We start from the raw sequence: 23,560 nt of genomic DNA, 5'->3' as shown, positions 1-23,560 counted from the left end.
TAATAACTTCATAGTCCTCAGTTACTCTGTGAGACCTCCTTGTGCAGCTCTCTCTTTCCATAGAGGAAAATAGGCATGCTAGAACAGGCAAAAGGTCTATCTAATGTAGTACTCTATTTCCACAGTAGCCAGTTAGATGGTTACCCAGCACTCTCCAGCAGGACACGGGGGCAACACCACTCTTGATCCTTAGCAGTTGATACTTAAGCCATAGTACGTTTGTTCAGCTGCAGATCCTCAGTCCTACTTTATCCTGTCAGGAACTGACGTGGTGGAAGCAACACGTGTTGAATCTGCCTTGTTAATTAGTTGCTTACGTGTTTCTCAGAATGGATGGAGAACATTTTCTGAGAAAGACAAAGTGGCTTTGTTGCCTGTGGGACATCCAGAATGGTCCAGACTTCCAATTAGAACAAACTGCTCTGCTGTGACCAAAATCCAGTGGACTGTGAGAAGCATTTGTTACACAAAGGGACTTCAGATACTTTCTTTCCAACTGGAGCACAAGTTATACTCAAAACTGGGGCAGCTTCAGAAGTGGCCCTCCAATAGATCATGAGAATGTTAAACAGGGCTGGCCATACCATTAGGCAAAGGGAGGTGGCCATCTCAGGTAACGGTTGCTGGTATTAAGTTTTTAGAGGGAAGGACACTGTGCCACATGGCCTGTTCTGCACCATCTAAATGCTTGCTTCCTTTAGGTTCAGTAGAGGACACTATCTCATCACCCATGTTGAAGAAAGATTCATGTACTGGTCCAGTTGGCTTTTGTGCTTAGGAGTGGGTTCAACTTGCTCTTCGCCTCCAGCTTGGTCTTTGGACAAAGTGCAGAAGAGGAAAAACCTGATTTGTTTTGGGAAGTATACAGGCATGTGTAGAGTACTCTTTACTTTGTACTCTTTCGATCAGTACAAACATTCATGAAGAATATAATGAACTTGGGTGGTGGAAGAACTGGCTGCATGATAATTATTCCAGCTGTGTGATACCATGAAACTCTCCCAGTACACCTTTTCTAATTGAATAGGGCGTTTTAAAGCCATCTTGACTTGTTCTTTTCCTCTCCTTCCTCAGTGGCATCTGCTGGTGACAGATGTTTGATGATAAAGCCATTGGATCAACATGCCTTTTGAGATACCAGGCAGGTCTCTGTGTTGGTACTTGCAGATGACAGAGTTATCCAACACTCTCTTAATTGTCTTCTCAAACAGAGAATTAAGCTTGGAGATGCAGTGACTTTGGTGCCAAAAGAGTTCTTAATGCAAGATGTAACATAGTCCCAGTGTCGTTGTTCTCTTGTTTTAAGGAGCCGCTCATATTTCAATCATCCAAAAAAGGAACTGGAGCATAAACTGCAATGAGAACAATGACTAATATATATTCGGTACATAAACTAGGATTTTACAGCCCTTCCCTTCAAATGTTATTTGGAGCCTTTTGGCTCCAGTGTTTGTGATGATTTCTGAAATCAAAACCAGAAATCCAAACTTTTGCCAGACCACAGGCTCCTTAGCGCCAGACTTGGGAGACAAGTACCACATGTTTTGGTATGATTTGAAAGCATGACATGTGTTGTTTTTAAACCTCCCTCTTCTCTTCCCATTCCAGCTACATAATCTCTTTGTTTACTCATCCAACAGGTTAGCTTCACTGAAAACATGGCATTTTTTCAACCCATTCATGACCCACAATATCAAGGCAGCCTGAATATTAGGGTACAATTCTGGGAAGGGGGGTGCTTGTTTTTGCTTTATTGTCTGATATGGTATTAACTGATCAGGTAAAGATTAAAAGTCTCTGTAGAGCTTTGAATTTGTTTTGAGCAGAACTGAGCCACTTCTGCTTTTAATCAGGGTGGCGTCAGTTTCATGCGCAAGCCCATATTGTGATTAAGATTGGAGACTCTCGAGGCACTAAATACACACTATAATTTCTTTTCCTTTATATAGCATATTTTTTTCAGTTTAGCATCAGATTTGTTACACTATCATTTTCTAAGACCCAAACTTTGCAGTTGACATGAATGTATATCAATAAATCATGCAGTCTCTGAGGGGACAATCCTATATATACTTATCAAGGATTAAAGCCCATTGGACCTGGCAAATAATCATCTGTAGAATTGTACCCCATGTCTCACTGAATTCAGTGAAGCTTACTTGTAAACAGATGTGTATAGATTTGTATTGTCACTACCTGGAGAGTAGAAAGACAGGTGAAAGTTGTTACTTGATATATCCTTCTATTACAGTGGTTCCCAAACTTGAGGCCTACAATATTTTTTTGATACCATATTCCAGAGGTCCTAACTAGCATAGCAAATGGCCAAGGCTTCTGGGAGATGTAGTCCAGGAACACACAAGGCTCCAGTTTTGGGAACTTCTCTTCTACCTTATATCACTTGTTGTGAAATAATGAATGATTCTTAGAGAATTAAAAATCTTCAGCACCTCATGACCTCAGATTTATCCCTTAATGTCCAGTCTGCAAAATCTGTCTATGTAGCTCAGTGATGGCGAACCTATGGCACGCGTGCCACAGCTGGCACACAGAGCCCTCTCTCTGGGCCCACGAGCCATAAGTCGCCATAGAGAAATACTTGCCCGTCCTCTGATCCCAGATTTTGGCACTCCCCTCTGCTGGTGCAGTGGTCCAGCGGAAAGGTGCAATGGCGACCATTACTGGTCTAGCCCAATGGTGGATTGGAGGACCGATAAGTATTTATTTGTTAATACCGCCCACGGGGGGGGGGGGAGGGAATAAACTAAGCATTTAACCCTTGCAATGCAGGAGCAGTCATTTTTTCTAAACCAAAACCTCAGTATTCAGGTTTTAATTGCAGTATTGGCACTTTGAAATAAATAAGTTGATTTTGTGTTGAGCACTCAGGCTCAAAAAGGTTCACCATCACTGATCTAGCTTGTATAAACTGCAGCAACGGAAAAGTTTCATACATTGTGACAGTATTTAGACACTGTGTAAGTACTCTCTGGGCTTTCAGATATAAACTAGAAATTATTGTTGGATAGCTCTCTTTCCTTGGGGGGGGGGAATCTAAGTTCAGCTCCATGCCCCTTACACTCCTAGTCTCAAGTGACTGCTTCTTTCTCCTTTCTGAATTTATCACATCACTTATTCTATCCAATTAAGGGCCACACAGTGCATATAATGACATCACAATGATACAAAGCTGACCAGATTCCATTACATGCAGATGTCTCTGTTAGCAGCTACGAGTGATTCAAAATTAGGCCAAGTAAATGAATTTCAAAAACTATAATGAAGGGATTATTTTTTTTAAAAAAAAATTATTTTTCTGCATCCCGAAGAACATTCTGATAACTAGTTTTGGCTTGGCTCTAATCTAAATTACTGTACCATCACCACCACCATCACCATCGTGGGCTATCAAGTCAATTCTGACATAATGGTGACCTTTTCAAGGTTTTCCAGGTAGAGAATATTCAAAAGTGGTTTACCATTTCCTTCCTCTGGGGATGTGCTGGGACTGTGCAGCTTGACCAAGGCCACAAAGTGTGGCTCTGCTCACAGGAGGTGTAGTAGAAAATCAAGCTCCCAACCTCTGGCTCCATAGCCTGATATCTAAACCACTGAGCTGTCCAGCCAGCTGTACTGTAGTATAGGGAGTAGCGATTAAGACTTTTCTTCCCTGTCTCTTCTTTCTGACATTCGTCGTCGTTTAGTCGTGTCCGACTCTTCGTGACCCCATGGACCAGAGCACGCCAGGCCCTACTATCTTCCACTGCCTCCCAGAGTTGTGTCAAATTCATATTGGTTGCTTCAATGACACTGTCCAGCCATCTCGTCCTCTGTCGTCCCCTTCTCCTCTTGCCGTCACACTTTCCTAACATCAAGGTATTTTCCAAGGAGTCTTCTCTTCTCATGAGATGGCCAAAGTACTGGAGCCTCAGCTTCAGGATCTGCTTTCTGACATTATCAAGTATCATACTGAAATGCAGACACTAGATCACAGTTACGAGGTCAACAGCGGTGTCTGATTCCTTTAATGAAGAGAGATGGGCTTGTGGGAGCTAAGTATTCATCACAATGTGTAGTTTGGGCCTCAAGCCCCTTGGAAAAGGAAATGACACCAAAAGAATACAAGAGAATGTGGTAACTGGCGTGATGTGGAAGGGAAGGTGAAAATGTGGCAGCATCAGCAATATCCTGGGGTGAAAATGCAGGGTCTACAGAAGTTACTGATGTAGAATCAGAGCTTGAAAAAATGACTTTTTGAAAGACCATCTTTCTTAGAATCCCCAGCTAAGATAGGAGATGGAGACTCTGACTAGATTCTGACTGGAGATTCTGGACAATATGATTTTAAAAAGAGAGTAACTTTTTCAGGTGTTTTAATGGACCCTCTTTCTGTTCTGTCTCCAGGCTAAACCTGTTGTGAATCTCAAGTAGATGACCTCATTCTTTAGTGCATTCATATTTGCACAGTGAATAATTGTTTACATTCTGATTTTACAACTCAACAAGCTATTTTAAGGACCATTTTAAGGGCCACATTAAAATATAACGTCTTGGTAATATTTGTTCAGAACACTCAATTAAAGTTCACATATAGCAGAACGTCCATTCTTATTTTTACATGATGGAAGGAACAGCAAGAGATTTCTGAAAGGCCAGGTGTTGGACACATTCCAGAGCATGTTGTGGTCACATTAGGTCTGTTCTTTCTATTTTTCATATGGCCATTAAGCAGCTGCTTAATAAGCAGGTAAGTAACGTAATGAACCATGTGCTGTCAATCTAAACTTGCAGCTGAGGGTTTCATGGTGCTCTTAGGTCTACTTTACATGTTTATGATATTAATCATGGAAAAAAATTTCTTATAGGAGCATAGTATTCAGAAACATTGGGGTTCAAGCCCATAATCAAGGGAAAGTTGGTCATACTTAAGTTCCAACAAAATCAGAGACACATTATTTACGGCTAGAGGTGTGTGGATTTGTGTTTTTGGGCTGGAACTCTTTGCATTTGTGGGAGTTCTAGTCCCATACCATTTTTCTACACATCTCCAGTTGCAATTAATTGAAGCTCCAGTGATTTGGATAGATCAAACTGTCTTATGTTGAATCAGACCACTTGTCCATCACAGAGCTTGCAAAAGTTCCTTTTTTAAAAAAGACCATAACTCCCCAAATGCCTAATCCAGTGTATAAAACTTTAAAAAGTTCAATCCCATCAGTTGTAGTATGATCTACTTTGGCAGGTAGTAGCTTCCCAGAGCTTTAAACAGATATATATTCAGTTTATTATCTCCTGACTTTAAACAGATATATTTCCAGTTTATTATCTCCTGACTGCTTTAGTGGAGGTACCAGAACTGTACTTGGGTCCTTTCACATTCAAAGGATGTGCTTCCTATATTGAAAAATAGCCTTTATCCTAACTTCAGCCTATTTTCCTGATGTGTCATCTCAGGATCAAGACCAGCAGTGATGAAAATCTGTCACATTACAAAGCCGGTAGCATTAATTCTTAAAAGGTTTTAAATAGGCCTTGCTAGATTTAAAAAGCAAATATGATGTCAAAAATTCTGCTTGTGGATGAAGTTTTGAAGACGCTTTTATATTTGGAGCCCCTTTTTATTAACAACTTATAAAGACACCACCACTATAATTAGTAAGAGGAGACATCTAATAAGCCAACACCCACCTAGAATGTGAGACAAGTCCAAAAATCTGGATCTATTTGTAGTTAGAAACAGGATTTCTCTTTTCTTTGTGCTTGCTGAAAGCAAGATGGCACATGTATTATCAGGAATCCACTTAACAATATTATTTGACTTTAGGGACTTTGGTAAGAATCCAGGATATTTTTCCCCCTTCAGACAGAGACAGACCTAAGCATTCTTGCCTTTGACACTTCACGGGATTTTCTGACAAAAGTTCATGCATCACTATCAATGTTAGGGAAGGCTGTGACTTGTCATATAATGTTACTCTTAAAAATGGGTGTATCAGATACTAAACAATGCACATTTTCTTGTAGCACAGAAAGATAAGAACTGAACTGCTTCATCAGACTACTGCCTATCCAATTGGCCTTTCTCAAACCTCGGTCTCTCGATGTTGTCGGCTAACAACGTAACCCAAAGCCAGCAGGGCCAGTGGTCCAACATCTGGAAGAACATTGGAAAGCCATAAGTAGAGATGGGCACAAATCAGAGAAATGATTTGTTTTGATTCATGATTCATCAAGGTCAATGAATCATGAATTACAAATTTGCAATGTTTTTCTGACAAATCAATGAATCAATTCATCAATTCATTTTTTTGCTTTAAAAACCTATAAAATTGCCTCTCAAGCACCTGGAGACAACCGGATACACTGGGAAACTTCCCCTGACTTTTCTCTACAAGCCCTCCACCTTTGGTGAAGTTTGGGTTTCAGACATCTGAGTTGTACACTCACAGGGAGCCCCCCCTGGAAAGTTCCTCCCAGGCACCTAGGTAAAGGTAAAGGTTCCCCTTGACAATTTTTGTCCAGTCGTGTCCGACTCTAGGGGGCGGCGCTCATCCCGCTCTTCAAGCCATAGAGCCAGTGTTTTGTCCGAAGACAATCTTTCCGTGGTCAAATGGCCAGTGTGATTTAGACACGGAACGCTGTTACCTTCCCACCAAGGTGGTCCCTATTTATCTACTCGCATTTGCATGCTTTCGAACCGCTAGGTTGGCAGGAGCTGGGACAAGCGACGGGTGCTCATTCCGTTGCGTGGATTCGATCTTACGACTGCCGGATCTTCTGACCCTGCAGCACAAGCTTCTGCGGTTTAGCCCACAGCGCCACCACGTCCCTGGCACCTAGAGACACTGAAATCACAGGGAAGCTTCTACTGACTCTCCCCTACAGTCCTTCCACATTTGGTGAAGCCTGGGTTCCAGACATCCAAGTTATACACCCACAAAATGGGTCCCCCAGGAAAGTGCTCTTTAGCAGCTGACTTCAGGAAACCCAATCTTCACCACACTTGGAGGGGTTATAGAGGACAGCCAGAAGAAGCTTATCTGTGATTTTGATGTCTCTAGATGGCAGGGGGGAACTTTCTTGGTGGGGGCCTCTTTGTGAGTGAATAACGTGGACATCTGAAACCCAAAATCCACCAAACTTGGTGTGCTTATAGAGGAGAGTCAGAGAAAGCTTCCCTGAAATGTTGGTTTCTCTAGGTGCCTGTGGGCCATTTTATAGCCAAACAAATTGACAAATCAAAAATTGCTAAAATTTCATTGATCCATATTTGTCAGGGCATTGATTCATACAAATACAATATATATAGGGAATATATATATAATTTGTGCCCATCTCTAGTCATAAGTTATGAACAACGTCAGTACATTTTGGGCTAAGGGAATGTAACACCTTTACATTTTAAAAGTTACAAAATGTATTTAAAGATAATGCTTCCTTTGATGTGGGGGCATAAGGAATAAAATTTTCTAGTACTTTCTAGGATGCTTAGAAAGAACAGCGAGTGGGCTTTTGTTTCTGCTCCCAGTCATCTTCCACCTAAGGCAGTTGCCTCACTATGCCAGGTGATAGGACTAGCCCTGGTCCATGGGCCAAATCAGGCATGATCTCAATTGTTTCTTACCGTTAATGCCTCCCCCAACACAAGGCCCATTTATTTTTTGGGTTCTGACATGTTTTTTCAGAGTCAAACCGAGTGACACAATTAGCACAGTGTTAGAAAAGGACCTCTTCTAAGGCATCTGTCTGCCACATCACAGTGCTTTCACTCAGTCCTACATCTTGCATTCCTGCAAATTTTGTTTTGGCTACTGGCTAGTGAGATGCATTTTCCTTGGTGTCTAGTTTGGTGTTGGCATCTTCCTTCTCAAACACTGCCTCTCACTTTTCTTTTCACATTGTATATCACATCCATGCCTCCCAGTTCACGCTCAGTTTTGAATAACTTTCTTTGTTTACTCACTATCCTGTATTTGTCTCTATCATGGGCTCTTTACACTGGGATTTTCTTTCAAAAGTATATTCTGGCTCTGGAACCCACTCCAGTTTGGCTCTCATCTCAGAGCTTGTAAACTTCCTGCATGCTCTTGTGTCATGATGCTTCAGACAAAATGGTGTCCTGAATCAACAAGATGGTATGCAGAAGCAAGTAATGTGGATTTCTAGGTATAGCTGGGCAGCTTGTGTGGTAGAATAGACAAAGCTCTGAAGTATAGAACATATTTAAAACCGATTATGGGAGACAGTTTTAGCTGTGGATCTAATTTGTGATCTAAGCCAGCTGAGTCTTTCACGTTGTCTGCCTTCCCCCTTTTCATGGAAGGGCTGAATTACTGGTGTAGATGTTAAGAGCTACAGCTGGATTTGTTTCTCTAATTACATGAATCTCCACCATCCAGCCTGTGCAGAAGATAAACTACCGTTTTACCAGAGTTGCTATAGTGTGATTTAGAGGCCTATTTTGCCTAATTTTCCAACGGAGGGTTTCAAGATAAGGGAGAGCAAGGTGCTGTCTAGGAGACGTACTTCAGGGCTTGCACAAATCGAAGAAGCCGACTCGTTCCCTTGGCTAGCACACAGCATTTTTAAAGACGATAGGCAATGCGATATGGGCAGCCAGCAGGAAAGGGACCCTTTGACCTTCGTTTGCATTTCAAGTGGAGCGGGAAGCCACAGAAGCAATGGGAGATTCTAAAGCCATACTGTACGGTGCCTTAGGTTTTACAAAAAGACAAAGCTATATGGAATAAGTAGGGTTTGTTGATCTTCCCTTTTGGGGGAAAGGAAAGTGGAAATGCTTGCTCCGAACAAAAAGCACAAGTGCCCACTTTGATTTCTTTTTTGTTCTAAATATGTCAACTGAACTCAACCCAAAATGGCAATGTCTGAATACCTCAATAGCCAGAAGTGCAAGATGTGAAACCTTGAAAGGCCCAGATCATTACAGTCGATGAAAACTTTTTCAGAAAGGTAAAGAAGAAGAGTGAACACTGACATATTTTATTTCCAGTTCTGTTCTTCTTCACTTTTTCTTCAACAGTGCTGTGACACTGCTGTTTCCCGACTGTTGGTATTTTACTACTGCTGTTCACCCAGTGACAGAAGGGAAAGCGAGAGACTAGACTGAACTGAGAAATTGTATCTGTTTCTTTTTGTTTTAATGGCAGCTGTCTGGAAAAGAGGCCAGATAAACAAACAAACATATAAACAAACAAAATATTTGTCTGCCAGGACAATTCATCCCAAAACCATGTGATGTGCAAAGGACAATAAATTTTTTTTGGGGGGGGGGGAATATATTAATGAAAGGTTCTTATTCTGCCTCTTTCCATACTCAGCTTCCCCAGAGGATTGTTTAATTCTATTGTGACTCTGGATACAGTGTTCCAATCATATTGGCTCACAAATGTAACAGAATTAATCACTCATGTAAGAGATTTCTCTTCTGCTTCTCTGCATGGGTCTCTGCTCTGCTGGCGTCTGTTTCCAATATTGTCAGATATAAGAGTCAAGGTTTTAGAATGGGTGGAATGGTGTGCCTCAGTTGATGAAACACTGATGTAGAATAAAATTGTGGTGCTCTGGGAATTTCTAAGGTGGTAAGCATCTAGCAGGCAGGGTTGCTCAGGTAAAGAAGGGTAAGGAATCTTTGGCCTTCAAGATGTTTTAGCATATAATTCCTGCAATGCCAGCATGGTTAGTGGTAGAGGATGGGAAAAGTTTGATCCACCTTGGAAGCAGAGAATGGGGAATATATGTAACCCACAGGGATGCATCCAGTTTTCCATTTTGCTGTTTTGTTCATCCACCCAGTGTTAATCAAGATCTGAAAAAGATTGTTTACATTTTCATTAATAAGGGAAAGAAGAACGTTTCTTGTAAACTTATGAGAGATAATAGACTATTCTTTAACATCACATTTCTCTCTGTGCATGTTTTCCTGGGATGTGAGCTCATTCTGATAAATATTTGATCCCCTATATGTCCCTGACAAGACATTATTCTTCTCCAGAGGATGCAAAGCTGAAACTGATACCAGTAGCAATGAAGGGTGACAAACACACTGGCTTCTTAGGGTTTTTGAGAGCTATCTCCCCTAAATGATTTTCCTATTTGTTTGTTTCACTTTCTATCCAGATGGAGTTCAGGTGAAAATCTTTAGACTAAAAACTGAGGGTCATCTTATACACGGAAATAAGCTGAGGAGAGAACAAAACAAGTGGAGGGGGAAATGGATCAAAGTGGTTGTGCTGCACTTTGATCACTGCTTTCCCCCTCCACTTGCTAAGCCCCACGGAACTTAGCAAAAGGAGGGAGAAAGCAGCGAACAAAGGTCTGCAGGATGACTTTGCTTGCTGCTTTCCCCCTCCTTTTACTGAGCCCCGTGGGGCTTAGGAAGTGGCGGGGAAAGCAGTGATCAATTTTTCTAATTTGGGGATAGAAAAGTGGGGATTGTTTTATACATCGGGGCATCTTCTAAATGGAAAAATATAGTACTGCAGTTCCTTTAAAATATGCTGATTTTGTAAAGAGAAGGGAGACGGAGTTTTAGAAACAAGTGTGGACAGAAACCCCAGTAAGATCTGTGCTTATTTCACCCCAATCAGGACAATGGGTAGGAAGGATCAAGTCCTCTTGTGAAAGACCAGCACTATGTTTATATCTGCCTTTCTGGCAAATGGTGATGCTTTGATATATAGAAATTGGCAACCGTTGAATTTTTTTTTGCAGTGGGGGAGTTAGCATAAGTTTTGCTTTTAGGGACCAGCTAGGCCAAAGCAACATGACTGATCTGTGAAATTGTATATATCTGAGTAAGTGTAAAAACAGCCTCTTCTTGACATGTGAAGCTGTCATGAATCTATCGTGGAGCACATATTGCTCATGGAAGATATTTGCTTTGGTCCTTCATATCTCCAAAGGGAGGTAGGAGAGACTTCTGCCTGGAACCATAAAAAGCTGTTACTGGTGAGTGTAGAGATAAGAATGTCAATTCCTGAGGCAGAATCCAGCCCTCTCTGCTTCCCAGCCCTCTCTGCTGCCCTTGTCTTCGTGACACGATTTGTTGTTTCCAAGCTTCTGTATCAGATATTTTCCCATTCTAAAAGGTCAAAATGCCTTTCTTAAGACTTAGTTACTGCAGTTAAAACAGCTAAGCTAAAGTATGTTAGCATTTTTGATCCTATACTGTTGCCACTGTCCCAGGTCACCACTGAGATGAGGTCCCTGAGAAGGTACCTAATGTGAAATTTGACCCTCAAGCAGAAAGAGTTTCTTTGCCCTTCCTCTAGACAGTCCTGGATTCATGTATTCCCGAAGGAGTTGATGGCTGGGATCTGATAGTTCTTATAGGTTTTTCGGGCTGTTTGGCTGAACATGGCTAAACAACCTGAAAAACCTACAACAACAATCCTTGATTAGGAGGAACTGCCACAACGCTAGATGAAGTCTCGTGGAATTTCTATGTTTTTTTGGTTTCCAGATGGAGAAACAAATTTTAGAGTAAGCAGCACAGGAAGAGGAAGTTCTTCATGCCTGGGCACTCAACTCTACCCACTGCTATCTGCCCCCAGGGTTGACTGGCTCAGCATTGCACTTGTGTAATATAGATGCACTAAAACAAGGCAAGAGTATAAGGAGATAGACAGCTGCTGGATGGACTTGGGGGTCATGCTATCTGGAGCAAGACAAGGAGTGGAGCCACCAGCATTGTGACTCATGAGTTTTCTTCTTGTATTCTCTAGGACAGGTGGGATGCAGGGTATGGGGAAAGAAATTCCCTTCCCATATACTAGTTGTAAACCTTCTATATGATCCAGCAGCAACGAAGGGCCCATGGGGGGGGGGAAAGAACATGTGTGGAGGAAGTTAAGTCCATGTAGTCTGCAAGCCCAAAAGGAAATGATGGCTGCTGGTCTCATTTCACCACTTGCCCAATAGCCAAAAATGTTATTTCCCCAGTTGTAGTTGAGCAGCTAGCCTGGTTAGTAATGTTTTGCCCGTATCAGGACCCCTTTCCATAGATTCTCTTTGTACCGATTGCCTAGAAGCAGTTTTACTTCCAGTCTTTGCCTTCTCCACTGCTGTGACATCACAAGGGCCTGTCGCTGGGGTTGGAATCAGAGCATTCTTACATTTTGGACCACTTTGGGAATGAATTGGTTTGCTCCATTTTCTGGGGATCATATGACATGTAGCCAGTTGTGAACCAACCAGTCTTATCCATGCCTCCCTGCGACTTTTTAAACTCATGAAAGGGACTGTGTTTTTTAGTTTTGGTAGGATTGCTCCATTTTAGTTCAATTTCCAGTGTTTGTGATTGCTGGTACTGAACCAAAGTTGTACCAGTAGGGTTCCCCCCCCCACGTTCCTACAATTCAGTACTATGTATATTACTTGGGTTTCAGATTGATGCAGTGATATGTCACTTATGAATAAATAAATAATCCAGCTTTTCCCTGGGTCTCCACACAGGGGGAGCCAGGAGAGGACACAGAAGGTAATCATAATCATCATCATAATCTCCTCCTCCTCCCAATATAGAGCTGTTTCACTTTGGTAGCAAGCCAATGCAGTGAAGTTACTTATCAATATATATTTTTTTAAAAAATTGAATTTTCCTTACTCCCCACAAAGGGAGAGCCAGAAAAAGAGTTGTGGGGGAAGGCAAAAGAGGAAGCTGCCTCTTTTTTTTTCTTTTCTTTTTCTTTACAGTGCTGTTTCTGGTCAGTACTGTAGCAAGCCAATGCAGTGATATGTTACTTGCTGATAAATGGAGGGAGGGGAAAATCCAGCTTTCCCCCATTCTCTGAAGAGAGGGAGGCGGAAGAAGTTGTGTGGAGGCTGAGAGGGAGGAAAGGGCTCAGTAGGATCTCTTTGATGTACAGTGGGGTCTTGACTTGAGAACTTAATCCGTATTGGAAGGCGGTTCTCAAGTCAAAAAGTCTGTAAGTCAAGTCTCCATTGACCTACAGTGCATTGAAAACCGATTAATCCCATAACAGGCCGTTTTTGTTCCATTTTGGGGTTTTTTCTGGTCTGTAAGTCAAATCTCAGTCTGCAAGTCAAACCTAAATTTTGCAGCCTCAAAAAGTCTGTAAGTCAAGCCGTCTGTAAATCAAGGGTCCACTGTACGGTGTGGCTTCCTGTTCTCCAACCACACAATCTTGTCCTGTGAATGCCGGGATCATTCTAAATCTCAGACCACACTTTCAAGCAAAGTTTCAAGGTAACTTCGCTGGCTAGTCTCACCCTTGGTCTCTGGTTTCAGCCCTGAATTGGACGACCCTAACTTAGCAACCTTACTGTCAGATGGTCGGGTGGTCCAGCTCAGGGTAATGACGGCTCCTCTTCGCTTCCAGTGTATAGAGAGTTTGTCACTTCGCCTCGGTATCCACTTTACTCTTTTCTTTATTTGTTTGTTTCCATTTCTAATAATAGGATCATTTCAAACAAGCAGTATTTTTGGAAAGGCTTTTGAAAATTAAAATGCTATATTTTATATTTATAGGGGTTTAGAAGGTTAAGAATGTTGAACCCGGATGAAAAGTGTAGATTAAGGACTGCAGGGTCGTCCCCTCCCCTCCCCCCCACTGGGTCTGATTGGGTATAATTTACTTTTCTGTGGAACTACAGTTGGTTGGTATCTCATGAATCCATTAGTTTCACACCCTGTGAATCACTGGATAGTAAAAGAAGTTAATTAACCTAACCATTAACTGTCCTCTTCGCCTTCTTATAAGGTATGGCCTAAATCTGTACTTCTTGGATTGGTGGTTCTTGGCTGCATTGGTGACCAGAAGATTGGCAAAAGAACATTATTTGTGAAATTGTGATCTAGGGTTAAAAGTGAAGGTAAATACTCCACTTCACAGTGGATTCTAAATGCAGTGTCCGGTTGCCTTGGTGCAAAATTCAAGGAGTTTAAAGTGCTAGCCAAAATTACTTGTGACTAAAATGAATTGAAATCCATGTGCCACAATTTGGTCACAACCATCTTGTTCCCTTGATTTCACTTAGCCACAGCTAACCTTTCAGCCTGGGTCAACCCCCACCCCACTGACGATGGAAATGTGTAATGCGCAAATGCATGAGGGATTAGTTCTTGAAAATAAAATGGTCCAGAATTCAGGACTGATTCCAACTCTCGGCTCACATTGGGTTATTATCTACTTAGTGCTGATGTAATTCCTTATTTGGCAGTGTTAAGCATGTCACTTAAGTGCTGCCCGCCCCTGAGTAAGATATTCATGAAATTACTCAGATGTCCAAATATGATGTGTCCCTAGACCTCCCTTGTTCTGAATATCCTCCCCCCCCCCGCACGCTTCTTCCTGTGGTTTAGACATTACGAAGCCTGAAACCAGTTGAAGCCAAACTTTATGATGTGAAAATTAAGTTTTCTGTCGTAAGCTGCAGTTTGTCAAAACAACAGTGTGGGCTTTCCAGCCAAGGCTGCAATTTGGCAGGCTGTGCATCCTTCCCTCTTCTGTTGAGTATCTCGACAAAATGGAAACCTGGTCTCTTAGCTCTTTGTCAGTTTTGTCACATCCCCTTCAACAGCTGGATTCAGCTTCTCACCATTTCCCCTTTCAGAGTCATGACTCATTGCTGCTGGCTGGTTACCATACAGGATCCTTCCCTGCTTCAGAGCTCTTGGCTAAAGGCTGGTGGGGGTGGGTGGGAAGGTTCTGTTCAAGGACAATGTCGCCTTCCCAGAAACTAGAATGTGGTTACCTTTCACAGCATGGTGGGGAGCCCCAAATATGCCACAGACTTGTGATGTGGGCACTTAAGATGATCCTTTCGCTTATACAATATTGCAGCATTGAAAATTTCCCTGCATAGTTTAGGTTTCCATTCCAAAACAAAAAGAAAATGTTATGTATACAGGGCTGCTATGGTTTCAAGGGCTTATCTGCAGTCATGAAAATGGCGGTCTTACTTGATTTAATGAGGGGAGTTGTGTACTATGGGACAAATCCTTCCCTTAAATCCCCCCTGCCACTGCCAGATAAACACAAATTCTTCATAGGAAACTCACCTTCTGCAATTTTAAAGGCACAGTCCCATAAAGCAACTTTGCTTATTTTCATGGAATTTATCTGCATTGGGAATTAAAAAAAAAAACATTTGAGAAGGTTAGGGAAGAGGAAGGGTGAACGGAACAATGGGGAGGGTGGATTTCATGCTTCAGACTTGCACATTTCAGCGTGAACACTGACATTCAAAAGGGAGGGATCCACTACCTTGAAGAAGAGCAAAGAGGACTGACAACTATCTGAATTATTTTAAAATTAAATAAAAATGTTACTTGTGTGTGTTACAACTTAATCCTTTCCACCTTTTAAAGGCAATATTTGTTGTTATTGTGTACCATCAAGTTGAGTCTAACTTGAGGCAGCTTTGATGGAATTCACAAGTGAAATGTCCAGGGAGTGGTTTACCACTGGCATATCAGGTGTGTTTCCATGATCAAACAGGGGTGTGATTTATACCCCGCCTATCTGGCCCACCGGACCACTCTAGGCGGCTAACGTTGCTGCTTATTATTAATCTTAAATATGACTTTAGGAAATGTGATTATGCATTTTATACATGTTAATAATTTATTTAATTTAGAATATTTTATAATCCAGGCACGGAAAGCCTTTTCATTTGTTTAGTGTTTGCAGTTTATCTTGCACAATACTAGAACAGACATGCGAAATCGGGTTTGATACATTGTTTATATGTTGAATTTAATTTAAGTGATTTCTTCAGAGGGGTTTCCCCCTCATTTTTAAAAATAATATTTTACATTTATATTCTGTTTTTCCACCAGCAAAAGTCAGTTTACATAGATTCTATCCTCCCTACTTTCTTCTTCATAGCAACCCTGTGAGGTACCTTAGGCTAAGTAATAGTGACTGGTCCCAGGTTACACAGTGAATTTCATGGCTCTGTGGGGGCTGGCGAGCTCTTGGCTCTCCCAGGGTCCCGTCCAACTTTCCAACCACAACACCAAACACCTCTTTGGAGGGCCCTGCGTGTAACACCTTTGTAACATCTGTCTGCCTCTCTACCTATTTATGAACTGTTTGAATATCTTTTGGACATCTCTTTTTGTTTCTCATACTGGAGTGCCTGCTAAAAACAGTCATTTTGCTTCTGGCCCCTTTCACAATATTCCACGAATCAATTTTTGAAGGTCTGCAGATTTCCCACTCTCCTCTCCAGGACAGGCTTCGAATTATCTAAGGCTGTGCAGAATTTACCTTTAAGCCCTTGAAAATGCTATATTTTACACCAGACGGCAAACTATTGTATTGCGTAACATGATAAGAAACCACCACATTCTCTCTCGCACCTTTTGCCACATGTTTAAATAGTTTATGATGTGGTAGAAAATGGCCTATTGTGCAGTTAGAGAAAAGAACAAGCTTAGCCTGATGAGCTGTCAGTAAAGTCCTCTGTTATTAAATTTTTCACTGGGATCTGGGAGAAGCATGCTATGTCATGTATAGGAATGAATTAGAGACGGTGGGTATTAGCAACCTGCAAGTTACAGTAGTTCTGCGGTGCAGTTTTTACCTTCTCCATGTAGTGAGAGAGTTCAGAAGTTCATGGCTTGTGCAGTTGGCTGTTTGGGGCTATGTGGGGGGAGGACAAGTCTGGCCTGACTTATTCGTCCTGTTAATAATGATGTCTGGAGTAGAATAACCCCTGGTGAACTTGTATCCTCCAGCCCAGCTGCAGCTCCCCTCAACAAAGACCCATCACTAAATCCAGGAAATGGACTGGCGTGTGGGTGAGTTAATGACTCCACAATCACACCCTTCCTCCCGTCCCTGAGGGAATGGGGCTCCTCTGTTGTAGATCACCTGCAAACAAGTGTGCATGTGTGAGAAAGAGAGAGTGCAAGACTGCCAAAGTCTGGCCACACAGCTTTGTAAAAACCACATTCCCTTCCTGTTTGGCTATTGTGGGATTTTCGTAATCTTTGATATTTACTCTGTTTCTGAACTCAAAGGGACCTGCTTTATGTTTTCCTGAAGGCCATATTTACAGTCATCAAAGATGACTGCACAGATTTTAAAGGGCACAGATGTCCATCTCTATTAATATTTCACTTTAAAACATCAGCATTTACCTAGAACCTTGTTTGTGTGTTCCCTTCACTTTGATGACTTTAAAATATTGAAAGTGTCCATTTCTCTGTCTCTCTCTGAGTATACAGTACCTGATCTTTCTAAATGTGGGCGGCAGCTCTTAGTTTAAGTAGTGGTGGGAAAACTTTTGACTTAAGAATATTGGGGAATGGGAGTTATGAGAGGAGGTGCAACACTCAAAGATCTACAGATGGCAAGGGCAGCCATGACGTCTGGAAATTGTCTAGCCCCAAGGTTGGACTAGGACTTGAGATATCAGCATCAAGTCCACACTGAGCTATGAAGGCAACTGGATCACCCTGGGGTGGTCAGGCATTCACAGCCTGATCTCCTTCACAGGGTTTAGAATAAGATGTTGGGTCCTCTCCTCTCCAGCTTGGTCTGCATTCCGTGTCTTTATGCCTAAAATGAGGGTTCTACTCTTTTTGATCCTTGAGATGACTACCATGTTTTCTTGCAGCAGCTGAAATCTCATGTGATGCTTACCGTTTAGAGTGTCAAATTGTTCCAGACTGGGCCAGATAGGATTGTCCAAGACCAGAGCCCCCCACCCCCATATTTAAAAATTGCTTTTTTTTATTCTGCGAATGTGTCCAATTCATGCAGGAACTTCCTAAGTGCAAAAGGAGGTTAGTAGGGCAACTTTAATACTGTTTTGTTCCTTCACCTTGTATATATCTGTACGTGAATCCATGCATAGTTGTGAGTAATTTACACAATGAATTGCATTTTTTTTTAATCTCACTTTCTCTCCAGGGAGATCAGGGTCTCCCTGTTCCTCTACCCTGCAAAGGAGGTTAGGCTGGGAGATAACAACCGACTGAAGTTTACTTACTAATCTTCACAACCAGCTGACAGCAGAGTAGAAAAATGTCCAAAATGTCTGCCCATCCCCTGCAACATCAATGAATTGTCACTTAAAGAAACAATGTGGATTCAGTTTAAAACAGAGCGGTAAGGATTCAAGTGGAAAGGAGCTCTGTGTCAACATGAATTCTTGTGATCCACACCTGTAGTTGTATTAGATCTTATAAAATTCTTCACTGAGTGATGTTTCCTGCCATATTAGTTTCATCCTAGAGATTAATGAACTGCCTTAATAGATCGGCTTAGTGCAGCAATGAACTCACAGGAGACACCAGCTTTGCCTTGGTTGATACACGATCTACTCTGCATTTTTGCTATGCTATATCTCTCTTTCCTGCTTCTTTTCCAGATGTTTCATTGATATCAGTGTGTGAATTGTGCTGAATGGTGATATGTGTGTGTGCCTTAACGTGTGAGTCTCGGCTGTATGAGACGTACTTGGGCAGGAAATCTCAGCATGCTGCAATTAATCTGTAGACAAAAGGAAATGGTTTCATGACAGCTAAATGAAGACCAAGTAATGTGATTCAGTGAAAGATATGTTTGGACGGGCTGAGTCAAAGTCAAGAGTTAATGAAAAAAGGCAGTACTCTGAGGTGAGTTGCATGGTGCTTAAACAGATCTCTTCAGGAAATACAACTCTGCAATAGATTGATGTGGGAAGAAGAGGTGCAATCTGCAGACAGCAAGCTACTTATAACGTAGCTTTCTACCCAGAATAGCTCCTTTTTGGAACAGGCCCAAAGAAAATATTTAATGAGATCCTGAATGCCTGACCCTTGAATCTAGAAAGCCAGGGGACAGCCAGACTAATCTGGTCATGCTTCCAATGGGAGCAAGTGAAGGAATCACAGAACTTCTCTTAGTGGTCTGTTTAGCGTCTCACCCGAACATGGGCACACCTTCCTCTCTGCTATGTTTCTGCCCTGGCAAATTGGAGAAGGAATCCAGGGTTTGTTTCAGATTTCCTTCTCTGGCATCTGGAGCAAAAAGAAACTAGAGAGAGGAAGCTACTGTACCCATGGTTGAGTGATATGCCAATCAAACCACAGACAAAATTGCCTTGGTTCCACTTTAATAATGCTAACACTGATAACCTTTGGGGAGGGTATACAATCATTTTGCTCACAACCAGGAAGCCAGGGTTCCTTTTGATGTGTGGTTACAACTGCAATCAGTTGTTCTGAAACACAACCACTGAAACTAAATGATGCTGAAAGCACCCCCCTGTAGCCCATGCTCAAATTTATGAATAATATAGGGTTTAGTCTTTGATTTTGTACTGTTGGAGGGAATTTTGTTCCTAGTTGTTCAAGAAGCTGCTTTCTATCAGCTTAGGCCACTTGGTCTATCTAGTCCGATAATGCTGTGTTTCTCATGTGCCATTATGTTGCATCCATTTATGGTGACCCTAATATGGTTTTAAAGGTGTGTGAGATATTTAAGGAATGACTTACCATTTTCATATCCCTCAGTGAGTTTCCCTGTCTGAGCAGGGATTCAAACTCACGCCTCCTGAGTCCTACTCCTTCCACTCTGTCCATTACATCTCACTGGCAGCTCAGTCCACTATTACCTGCAATGAATGGGAGCAGTTCTGCATGATTAGAGCGTGGGTCTGAGTCAAACTGCATATTACAGACAGCACATTTATGTTCTTCAGTTGTCATTCTGGCAGGTTTTCCTGTCTGAGTGATCGTATTTGCAAATGAAACCTGTGTTTACCTTCCAGTGACCATTCACAAAAGAGAAGAAAGCTAATTGAAACTAAAGTTGGTCTGAAAAGCTCTTGCTGTGATCATCAGGCACCTTTCAGCACATGAGAAATTTCAGCCTATAAGACTATCTGTAATGTTCTTGAGTAGTCTGAGCCTCAGAACTCAGTGGCACAGCATGGCCTGTATGCTGTTCACAACTATGGAACATAATGCTCCATGTGCATAGTTTTCATGCTAGTGGTAGCCCTCCACTGTATGACAGTAACACACATGGGGGGGGGTGAGAGGAAGAAGAAGAGGAAGAAAAGAGCAATGGTGCAGCTTTTTTTATCCTTGAATCACATTCTGCTAACCTCTATAGTGCAGCTTGTTCTCAGAAGAATATTGGGGTAATGCCTGGTTTTATTCATAGGAGTTCAAGGCATTGTGGGACAAACAAAATGAAATATCTGTAACATTTGTCTTCTTCTGAGTGACATATACTTTGTATAATTTAGTGGGTGAAATTAGCCCTGTCAGGAATACGATCCTATCACTTTAAAACTGTTTTATAAAACAATAACAGTTTTAAAGTGATAGGATATATAATACTTTATTTTAATTATCCTTTCAAAGATTTCTTTTAGTCCTTGTTTTTCATACAAATACAAGCCTGTACGTAATGCAGCTCTGGCTTTTGGTTGTATGCTAACATGATGGGCTCACAATTAGAGATGGGCACGGATGTCGCTTTGGCAGTACAGCTGGTTTGGCATGGCGCCTGCACAGGTATTCCATAGGTACTGAGTACTTCCCTTCCTCACCTCCTCTGCACGCTCACGAACTGCAGCACGCATCCCTCCTCTGCCTTCTCTGCGCCACTGCCCACTTACCAGCAGTGCCACAGGCTTCTTTGCCTTGCCTCCTTTTCTGACTGGCATGAAGAAGGCAGAGGAGAGAAGCATGCTACAGCCATTGAGTGGGTCAGCGTGCAGGGGAGGGAAGTGTGTGGTGCCATGGAACACTGTGCACAATTTGTGCCCGTCTGTACTTTCAACATTTGCATTCAACAGTTGAATGAGAAGAAAAGGCCCAGATTGTTGTTCTTAAGATGCTAGGAAGTCTCGCGATTCTTATTTAAATCTCTATAAAACCCATAAGATTGCAGGGCACAGTAGGAAGTGTTGTCTTCCAACTTACCAGTTATGGAATAGCAAAAATCATGCACCGTGGCTTCCTTCTGTCTGGTAAAGTCTGGTTTTATTGTTAACAGGCAGCATTCATTGTGAGGTGAGATCCTACATAAACACTTCACTTGAGGTAAGCCTCTGTGAACTCCACGGGGCTTGTTTCTGAGTAGACATGCAAAGGATTGTACCTTGAGGTTTCAGAAGCTTCCCTCACCCCACTCCTGCCTCCACATTCAAGAGGAAGATGACTGTGGGTAAAGGAAACCTGAAAGGCTTCTGTTGCATTCTTAAGGGTACAAAAGAAAGTTTGGCCTGTACAGCTGAGATAAGGGTGGCTGGTGGGTTAATTAGTTCTGCACACCGCTTCATCTCATGAAACTGTAAACACAGTCTATCAGTCATATTTTGGGACAGCTGCTCGACAGTTGGGTTTGTTGGGCCCTATTCCTCCCTCCCCAGCACTATCTTGGTATACCCCCCCCCCCAGCAAGCTTATGGAAAGGTACGTAACAGCAGGGACAGATGTTTTGGGGGGTGAGCAATGGCAGGCAGCTGCAAGGTGGTGTCAGCAGCACATTTCCAGTGGCCCAGCACTCCCTCAGCTGAGCACTGAGAAGACGAGCATCAAGCATAAGGCAAGGGAACTACAGCAAGCAACATCCTCACCTTCATTTCTCCATAATGTGTCTGGATTGTGATGTGTTGAACATTAGAGCTGGGGCTCAGAGGCACTAGGGAGAATACAGTTGGTGGCGGTTGCAACCACTTTGCTCAGCATTTCTTTTCTTGGCGCTGGGACCTAAAATGTTTTTGTTTTTGTTTTAGCTACTGAATTGGGGCAGCTTATCAAAAAAGCAGGCAAAGTTGGGGGCTTCCAGATATTCCTGCACTCCGTGCTCCCATGCTGGTTATGCTGGCTAGGACTGATGCAAGATTCTGTCCTACAACATTTGGAGGGCCACATCCTGATTGTATCTGGTTTCAGCATCATCAGTTGTGAAGTTATGAGGCCTGGGTTACATCATCGCAACTGGAGGTGGAAACAGGGCTACTTTTTCTGCTTGTGTCTGATTAGCCCTCTTTTTTTGGGTGAACACAGAACTCACAAAGACCTGAATGAGTTCAGAAGCTGCTACCCAGATGAACTGAGTCGGTACATTTTTAGCACCTGCCTTTCTGTTTCCCCTTCTCTGTCTCTTGCTTTGTTCTTCTTTTCAGTTATCCATGGAAATCAAGCCAAGCAATGTCTTGAGTTCTTCGGCTTTAGCTTGCTCTGGCTGAATCTGTTTCAATTTAATTTTAATTGAAATGTACACAGCTTAAACAAATACAAGACAACTTCAACCCATGCTAATTAATTTTCTTCCAAAAATGACACTTTGACTTAATCATCCTATCCTGTGCCCCTTATATAAGGTAAACAACACTTAACTGGGATTAATTTGAAGAGGACCTCAGTTGTGAAAGAATAGCTTTGACTAGTTAAAAAGGAATTCAGATATTTGGTCATGGTTGACACAATCATATTCTGTAAGCATTAATGTCTTTCTGATTGCCAGTCCACTTGGCAATCAGACCTGGTTGAGTGAGCTTTCATCTGCAGAAATGTATGGCATAGTAAATATGATAAAAGACACTTAGACTTAACACGTTGGTTTTCCCAAATGTCACAATATTGTTAATTAATTACTTGTGCTTCAACAGACAGTTCAACTGTCCTGGTTAAAACTGCAGGCACACTTTGTACATCAGCAGTTGGAATGTAAACCTGTAGACTTCCAAATGTCCCAGACTACAATATTTTAAACCCTGCAACTGTTACCATTGGCCATTCAAAGGACCTGGTGAGGAATTGAAGCTCAGGGTGGACCTAGACAGCATCAAATGTAGATCTCACAGAACACATAGAATTTGTTGGGCTTCAGAACTAACTTGAAAATGTGCTCCTCCCCCTGCCCTTTCAGTCTGGAGGCTCAGACAGTAGCAGTGAAGTTGTAATAATAAAGAAGCATGATCCTTGAACAGAGATACGAATACCCCCGCACAGGAGGGCATAATGTGGGTCCAGTCCCCTGGAGCCAGACCGTCCACCCACCTTCTGCTGTTGCTAGGAGCTCCGTGCTCCCTTCCTATTGCCACATAGCTCACAATCTGCAAGCCACTCCTGGGAGTAGGCGGGAGGATGAGCCTCTTTGCAAGGTTGAAGAGTGGCTTGCAGACTGCAAGCTCCAGAGTGATAGGAACAGAGCATGGAGCTCGCGGCAACAGCGGACCCTCGTTATGTGGGGGTATTCGTATTTGTATACAAATATGAATATCCCCATCTCTGTCCTTGAACCACCAAGTTATCATTGCTAGCCCAAAACGTCAAGTTAGGGTGACATGATTAGGTTTAAGCCTTGAGGCTTGTCTCTTAGGAATTGACCACTGCAACCAGAATATTACATACTACTACTGCTATTATATTAAATATGAAATAGTGTAGTTAGGATTTGGCCTTTGAGTCATGGTTTGAGAGCCCCAAGTCTACTCAAGGGACTCAGACCACTGAATGGATGACAGATAGGGGAGGGGCAGTAGGAAACCAGCTCACCATCACCAAGATAGGCATGTTAAGGCTGTCAGGGCTGTTGCTGGTACCCTAGACATCTTCCTT

General features: G+C 42.3%; 1 protein-coding gene and 1 long non-coding RNA gene across 2 annotated transcripts in view; one reads left to right on the top strand and one right to left on the bottom strand.

Moving 5' to 3' along the window:
* GLI2 (GLI family zinc finger 2) overlaps nucleotides 1–23,560 on the top strand; it is a 284,491-nt gene that overhangs the window by 21,635 nt on the left and 239,296 nt on the right. The gene's annotated exons all lie outside the window — the stretch shown is intronic.
* Nucleotides 8,132–19,423, bottom strand: LOC144583635 (uncharacterized). Its single transcript, XR_013537547.1, has 2 exons — nucleotides 15,044–19,423; nucleotides 8,132–9,826 (listed from the first exon to the last, which is right to left on the bottom strand). It is a non-coding gene; the product is annotated as an uncharacterized LOC144583635 (long non-coding RNA).

This window comes from Pogona vitticeps, chromosome 1 (assembly GCF_051106095.1).
Source record: "Pogona vitticeps strain Pit_001003342236 chromosome 1, PviZW2.1, whole genome shotgun sequence".
NCBI classification, from domain to species: Eukaryota; Metazoa; Chordata; class Lepidosauria; order Squamata; family Agamidae; genus Pogona; species Pogona vitticeps.
Note: the sequence above shows the minus strand (reverse complement) of the source record. Positions and strands in the feature narration are given on the sequence as shown.